This window comes from Lepisma saccharinum, chromosome 2 (assembly GCF_977018435.1).
Source record: "Lepisma saccharinum chromosome 2, izLepSacc3.1, whole genome shotgun sequence".
In the NCBI taxonomy this organism is placed as follows: Eukaryota; Metazoa; Arthropoda; class Insecta; order Zygentoma; family Lepismatidae; genus Lepisma; species Lepisma saccharinum.
In genome coordinates this window covers 17,870,937-17,879,725 of record NC_139230.1, presented here as the reverse complement: position 1 = coordinate 17,879,725, position 8,789 = coordinate 17,870,937, and positions in this window count along the sequence as shown.

Genomic DNA, 8,789 nt, shown 5'->3' with positions numbered 1-8,789 from the left:
CTAATGTATTTGGATGTTGTTTTTTTTCTCGAATGTGTTGCTATGAAGTTTGAACTGCATAATTTCATAATTTTTTGTTTCCCAAGTATATATTTTTGTTACTTAGCATTGCAAGGGGGCAGGGGCATTGTCGTCCCCCCAATCTTGGAGGGAAGTCCAATCTAGGGGGGCAAACATTGAAGTAAAGAAACATGACTAGCAGAATCTAAGAATAACAGGACAAATGGATACTCAAGATGGAATAAGTTTTCAAGTGTTTCTTGCAATTTTCTTCCAGACGGATAAGGGCACTTACAGGGGGCACAGAGTGGCAATTGCCCCTCCGATTTCAAATTTTATACAAATAAAAGTACATTTCGTAAAATTTTCTTGCCCGCTTCGCTCGCAAGCATAATATCTACTATTCTTATAGTCCGTAGTGCAGAGCCGCAGCTAGGGGTCAGCGGGAGTCAACCCTGGACCAAAACGATCTAAATGAAAAAAAAAATGTTAAAGAGATTCCCATGGCGCCCAGTGAAATTATTTGCGCCCAATTAAATCAATATTGTTTTCAGTTTGCAAATATTTGGATCTAAAGATTTTCCTGCTTGCTTCGATCCCAATATGATTATTTTCTGTAATACATTCTGAATTACCTGAAAGAGAAGTAAGGCCAGATATATAATTCAGATTGTTGTCGCACATTTAAGAGACAATTTGGCGGATGAATTGATCATGTAATGTATTTAAATAATATATATATATATGAATGGCTTATTGCAGAAAGGGACCTGAGTCACTTTTGCACAATTCTGAGAAAAACAAGAAAAATCGTATAATATTGATAGTGTAAGAAAGCTGTTGGCTCAAATATTCAGCATAAAGAAATGTTAATTTTGCAACCCTCAATGCGCCCCCCTGCAGTATGATGCTAGAGACAGTGGAGATGAAAAGGTTGTGACTCCGGTACCTTTCTGCAATAAAAGTGGAAACTTTGAGAAATAAGACGAGAAATATCCTACAAACGCACGTTTGTAGTTGCCACATAAGCTAGGTTAGGTTAGGTTATGTTATATATGCCACAGAAAATTATAGATTCATCAATGAATGACAGTGTACTGCACTATCTGGACTTTATTGTCGGTGTTTGAAGTACAATAATGTACGAGGTCATACATGCATGTGTTACTCTACATCTGAGACTGTTTCATTGCCGTGTGTAGTGGGCCACTGAAGAATATCTTCATAAAATCCTTTGACGTCGTCTGGTACATACGACAAGGCAGTTCGTATGTCTTTTAATTTAGTAAGCTTGATCGGCATACGTGCAACTGGGAACGTACGTGGCGTAGGAATTACAATTCTTGCACCTTTGGACATATAGAACGTGTGAGACGTCAAACCTTTGATGACTTCTGAAACCTTGACAGTTCCCTTATGTTCAACACAGTATTCAAAGTAATGATACTTGGAAATCTGAAAATACTGCCTATTTTTGTAGAAACACATGGTAGTTTTCACAGATGCCACATTTTTTTGTAGACATGAGGCCCCCACGTTGCGAAATCAATAATTTTACTTGTGTCAATAAGTTTGACAGTATTTTTACCACCCGAGCTGCATTACAGATTAGCGTACACAGTTCGTACAACGTATAAATACGGCTTAGTTTATTGCAGAAAAGGACCCGAGTCAGTGACTCAGGTACCTTTCTGCATTAAAGTACACTTTTCACTGTGCATTTTCTTGGCTATAGCCTCGTGCGAATGACGTCGTTTCTGCACTAAAAGATGTGTCTGTAACTAGGAAAATAAAAAATACCATTAACTCCGATACCTCAAAAATGTGACTCAGGTCCCTTTCTGCAATAAGCCATTCATATATATTAAAGAAACTTTGAATACGTACACAATGAAGTGAAATAAATACGATTGAAAATCTCTCAAATTATTTTTCTATTTATTTTATTATATTTATAATATTACATTGTGTCTGTAGCAGACGTTGTCTGTTAAAGTACCTCATGCACAACCTAATTTTTTGACAAATAATTATGTCAACTCTTCTGCTATGGAGTGGATTCTCCTAATTTTGTTCATATATCTTAAGCCATTCTGTGACTGGCAGAAATCAGTATCAGCATAAAAAACCCTGATATTTTGGGTTTGTACGCTTCTGCTCAAAAAGTGGTGGCGATAAGTGGCCCAGAGACCTCGCTTTTTCGGAAATGGGGTAAGGCGAAGGAGGCCCCTTAGATCATTTGGTTTCGTACCATAGTCATTAAGGAAGGTATTTTTTCCTAACGTAAAGAGGATAAAACATTTCCCTCTATAAAACTAGATATGAAATATGAATGATGACACTGTAATCCAAGAAGTCATTGATCAATCAAAGGATTCTTATTTGTTTGTCGGGTGTCAAACACATGTATTTCAATGACACAATATTTTGCAAAATGGTTAACGTAACCAGTAGGCAAACATTGTCTGTAGTGATGCAAGTCTCTCCCCTTTGAAGCAAATAGGAGCCATGTTTTAGCAACATAATGGTGGTGTTGGATTCTCTTTAGATTCCTTTGTGTGTAAAAATATTGCATACTGGAAATTAGAGTACATTATGAAGCACAATTTATAAAGGACTTCCTTAATCAGTTCTGCAGAGAAGCCCAAAGTTACATATTAATCGTCTATTAACATTATTGACATGTAAATATAAAGTAGATAAAATCCCAATTAGCCTATATATGTTAAACTTCATCTTTGTATTCTTTGTTAGTCCGAAAGGTCATTATCGAAATATTGTTATTTGATGTTGCTCGAACTTTTTTGTTCGTTGGATTTTCAAGATATCATCCCTTTCCTGTTACCATAGAATAGTTAGAACCTAACCTAACCTAACCTAACTAGTCTATGCTGTTACTTATCACTTTTGGAGGAGGGGGCAAGCGCCCCTCTGTACCCTGCTATATCTGCCAATGCAACACAATATATTAAAAATTTGCCCCCTCTAGGATTGACTTTGCCCCCCTAGTAAGAAATCCTGGCTACGGGCCTGCCCCCCCCCCCCCCCAAACGTCCACGTGGTCCCTGCCCCGGCACTCTGCTTTGTATTTGCTGGAAATTTTACAAATTGACAAATATTACAAAATAGTTATTCAGTAAATTTTGCTTGTGGTTTGAAACACTGTTCTTGAACTTAATTGGCACGAACCCAAAGCAAGGCATTTCTTTCACAAACAGATGTATTGGCAGGGGGCAGGCACGTATCCAGAGGGGGGCTTAGGGGGCTCGAGCCCCCCCGAAAGTTTTAGGTTTACACTAGATAAAATGAGGTTTTTGGTTTCTTGTGGTGTGAAATATAATAACGTGACAATAATTTAAGGAGAGAAATAATTATCGAGGCAAGACGGAGAATGTTCCGTAACCCTGTTATTGACAATATCACGTATCCAAGATGGGGCACAGGGGGCTCGACCCTTTTCCCAGGAATTTTTTCAGTTTACGTTAGACAAAATTAGGTTTTTGGCTTCTTGAATAATGTGAAAATAATTTAAGGAGAGAAATAATTATCGATGCAAGGCTGAGAATGTTTTATACCCCTGTTATTGTTAATAGCACGTATCCAAGGTGGGGATGAGGTGGCTCGAGCCCCCCCTCAGGAAATTTACACTAGGTAAAATTAGATTTTTGGCGTCTTGAATAATGTGAAGATAATAAATTTATAAATCTGAGAGAAATAATTATCGACACAAGACGGAGAGTGTTCTATAACCCTACTATTGTCAATAGCACGTATCCAAGGTGGGAATCAGGAGGCTCGAGCACACAGGAAATGTTTCTGTTTACACTAGATAAAATTAGGATTTTGGCTTCTTGAATAATGTGATGATAATTTGGGAGAAATAATTATCGAGACAAGACGGAGAATGTTCTATAACCCTGTTATTGTTAATAGCACGTATCCAAGGCTAATCAGGGCTCTACCAACTGAGCCACCTAGCCATCCTTGACTTCAACCGATTTTTCGTTAAAATTTCTACATAGTACATGTCCTGTGTATATCAAATCGTAAGGTGTTGCCTGTATAGTGAACAAGCACAGAAAATATAGGAGAGAGAAGAAAACTGAGGAGCATTCCCACCGGTTGAGGAGAAATATTTTCTTCTGTGTTCAACAAGGGCTACTACTTCGAGGTGACAATGACAGTGGCCTAATAAGGGAGATTTCACACCGTGTCGCCTGAAGATTAGGTTTGTGCGGCCTTTTGTGTCGCTACGGTGTGAAACGTTGCTGTTGATTGGCCCATTCCAATCGACATGTATCGCGTGTCCCTTCGGTCTGAAACCTTCCTAAGTCTTGAAAATCCAAGTCACAAGCATGGAAAATTAGGGCCTTGTTAAGGTTAGGTGTGAAGGCAGGCAGACGACAGCACCCTAAAGGATCATATCCAAACCTTCAGGAAGAACGCATCTTACTTTAATCTCCAATACGGAATGATAAAAACCTCTGGTGAGTTGATTTTAAAAAATGTGTCCGAGATAAATAGTGGCTTGCCCAGGGGATCATTTTTCCAGGGTGTAGTTTTTAAAATTGCTGTAAAATAAATTGAGTGGAAATGTCCAATTTCCTCATAGCGTCCAGCGAAAGGCACGTCCTTCTGGCAGAAATAAACTCTGCTTCGAACACTGTTACTCATTTTAATCACATTGTAATAACAGCTAAGGCACATTCATCTTGTGAATGTTGCTTCATATTGCTCTCTGTTAAAATTATAGTACATTTTCCGAACTAGTGCAGTTTGAAGCCGTCATGCACGCGCGTTGTGTCTGCAAGCAGCAGACGATTCTCACTGAACTAACCAGGTGCGCGGTGCGCGTCAAGTATCTGAGCGCTCAGCGAGCAACGTGATCGCTCAGCTACTTGACGGCCAAATAGACGTTGCTCCGCGAGCGCTGCTCACTTGATCGCTGAACTTGCTTGAACTTGAACCTTGCTCGCCACAGGATTCAGCCTCAAAATATAGCGTTTTTGTGTTTCGATCTCGTGAGGCAAAAGGAAGAAGAGGAAAACTGTATGAGGATAGCGGGGTGGCGAGCCGCGAGTGGCGAGTGGCAACCAATGAGGAAATATTTATGATGAACGGCTTGCGATATAGCGTAATTAGAGAGGAAGTTCAAGTAACAGAAGGTGACGTAATATTCCAGTTTTTGTAATTGTTTAAAAATGAAAGTGTTGTTTATTCCAAAATTAATAAATATTAAATATACACTGTAGTTTTGGAAAGTTGTGCAATAGTGTGAAAATGAAAATTTCAACTATTCTATTTCTATAATTAACAGCTTTTCAAACACCAAAATCATGTCACTCGACGCAGCCACATTGATCACAGATTATTCAAAAGCACTGATATTTTGATCAATGACCAAACCGCGTCAAGTAAATGATCTGTCTGCTCAACGAGCGGCGCTCAGATACTTGACGGGCCCAAGCTTCCTGGCCCGTGCGTTTGGTGAATCTCGTTCTTTCACGAGACGCACGGAATGCGACTTTTGGGACAGCATAATGAACCTCACGAAACGGACGGAAGCACTTATGGGACAGCCAGTTACCATAACTTGTTTAACGAGTTAAACTCGTGCGACTTTCGGAACGCGATGTGCTAACCACTCCGCCACGTGGGCCGGCAGCTACACATTACTTACTTCCCTTGGGAAAAGATTGGATAGTCTACCTCCATGTTAAGACCATGATTTTAATATATTTGATTTTTTTAGCGCAATCATCGGGAAATGGTTGGTTGAACTACAGATTTACGTCCCACGGGAAAAGATTGGATACCTCCATGTTAAAAGCATAATTTTAATATATTTGATTCCAGCTCCGAGATCGGCAAATGGCTGAACTGTAAATTATTTACCTTCTTCTGGGAAAGGATACATACCTCCAAAGGGAGGTACATGATTTGTAGTTCTGCTACTTCTCGATGATGGCGCTGAAATCACATATAATATTAAAATCTCGCATTTAAGATGAAGTTTGCAGTCTTTCTCAATATGTAGTTCAGCCATTTCCCGATGATGGCACTAAAATCAAACATTAAAATCAAGCTTTTAACATAGAGATATCCAATCTTTCCCCCAAAAAGGTAGATAATCTGTAGTCTGCTACTTCCCGATGATGGCGCTGAAATCAAATATATTAAAATCTCGCTTTTAAGATGAAGTATCCAATCTTTTCCCAAGGGAGGTAAATAATCTGTAGTTCAGCCATTTCCCGATAATGGCGCTGACATCAACTATATTAAAAGCACGCTTATAATACTATCCAATCTTCATTTTTCTGCAAAGGTAGGGTGACCAGACACATACATTCAAAAAAGAGGACAGAGCATGGCTAAAAAGGAGGACAAAGCCCAAAAAAAGATGACACTTACCCTTAACCTTAGCTTATCCAAAGGGGGGAGGCTGTCAGGTTACCTTGCTTACAGATGATCTGACTTTCTCCAACAATTTGTTGATATTTGTGAGAAAATTCTCTCAACATTTGTATTAAGTTGTCGCGGCACTTATATTTTGAGTAATTCTGAATGACATTCGGCAGACTAACTTGAATGGAAATATTTAGTCTATTTCTCATTTGCATTTTCTAATTCAGAATTACCACCAACAAACTGCTTTAAGATGCAAAATTAGTAAAAACCTTAATATCATCAATATAAATTCCTTTAATTTAAATCGTAGATATTTCATACATTTTTTAACATCACTGTACTTCCGATTTGTTTTATTACTTCACTTAAAACATTCAAATTCATCAAAACTTTGTATTCAACACAAAACTCACAAGCAAACAAACTTTAACAAATCTATCTTTTTCAGCACTTTCAATAATTTCCTCTTACCTTTAAACACAGAAAGCAATCTTCTAATAAATTCTCTAACATCTAACAATCATAACTAAGAATATCTATAATTTTAAGCACTCAATTTGTTCCTTTTCAAATTCTTGGATTTTGGAATGAAATATCCCCATATGTGAATGCAAATGAAACAAGTAAGTTTCGCTTAACCTATTTCCGAAAAAAACTGAATTAAAATTTTAGGTAGTTTAGGTTTGGACAAGAAACATTTTAATGATGCGAACATTTCTGGCACTCTTTCATCAACAGGGAAATGTGACAGCCACTGACACAGATGGGGAGGGGACTGATGGGGCTGCAGCCCCTCCACAAATATTGAGAAAATCATAGTTTTCTAACGAAAACCGCAATGGACTTGTGAAAAACCAAAGACGTAAATGCAAACATCTTTTAAAATGAGCCCCGATTACAAATTTTCCATTTGCACAACTTTTAAAACGAAAGTTAAAAACTGCAATTATGATACTATATATTTTATACTGTATCCCGTTCCGTCCCACCAGAACGCAATTGCAGCCCCCTCCGAAACAAAATCCTGCGTACGCCTACTTTACACTCTGCCTCATGTTTGATTCTTCCATCCTTAATACGTTAATATTTTCAAGCTTTCATTGTTGAATTTACACTCTCGTAAAAGTAAATATTACTCAATAATCAAAATTCTCAGTATGCATTTCTGTATTGCGTATGTATGACTCGAAACAGAACTGCAGAGACTGTATACGTTCCCGCAGCCAATCTGGGGCTCCCTCAGAAGGAGAAGCAACAAGTTAGAAATATAATACTGATGACACGTTCAGAAAAAGTGATCATGCGCTCCATGTAAAATAGCAAATGATGATCGTTAGCATTGATACATTCCCTGTGCAGCACATTCGCTATAGTCGATGCTGTACTCTTTCCGAAAAAGGGGCCTCTCCGATGAATCAATGGTAGCGTCGTCGCATTGCAATCAAGGGGCCCCGAATTCGATACCTGGTGGAGACGCATAGTGGTTCGGATCCCACTTTAAACTGTAGGTCCAGTCCCAATTAGCCTTAATGTGCATAAGTGGACTTAAAACACCAACTCAATGTATCAATCAATCTTTCCGAAAAAGGAGGACATTTAGCGATTTCTAAAAAATCCGCCCGGACGCGGGACAAACAACTAAAAAGGAGGACATGTCCGGATCCCATCTTGCAATGTAGTAAGCACATTTGGAATTTTGGAGCGACTACTTGAGCACAGTGCAGAGAATTCGCCAAGGATCGCCAAAATCAGACCACGAATACGCATCATCGTCCTTAGGCAATTTGCAACTTGATTGATTTAAAACCCCATTTCTTTTTTCTTTCACCCACACACATAAAAAGAGTGAGGTTCGTGCAAGATTTTGGCTGGAAGAGGAGATGGGCTGTGTTGCGTCTGGTTAGCACTTATGTGAGAGTCAACACCATCTCACATTCCTTGCGATTCTCAAATTCTGTTGATACCAGTTACCAGTTCAGGATTGTGCAATGATGACTGTGCTGGGTTTCTGTAAGTGTGTGAATGCACGGCCGAAATATACAGATTCTCCATGCAACTGACATTACGTCGCTTTTATACCTCTGTTACTGGACGCGTTGCTCGCCACTTTTCAAAATACATAGTGTGCAGGCACGTATCTAGAAATATGTTTCGGGGGAGGGGGAGTCCTAACCAAGTGTCTCAAAATAATAATAATAATAATAATAATGTTTAAACAAAAATTATTATTATATCAAATTAATTAAAATAGTATTAATTAAAATATTCAAATTAATTAATATTATATTTTTATTACATGAATAGGTAAAACCACGGTATAAGAATAGTGATTCTTATATTCACGTATTCATTATCCAATTTACGTGTACTTAATGTCGGCA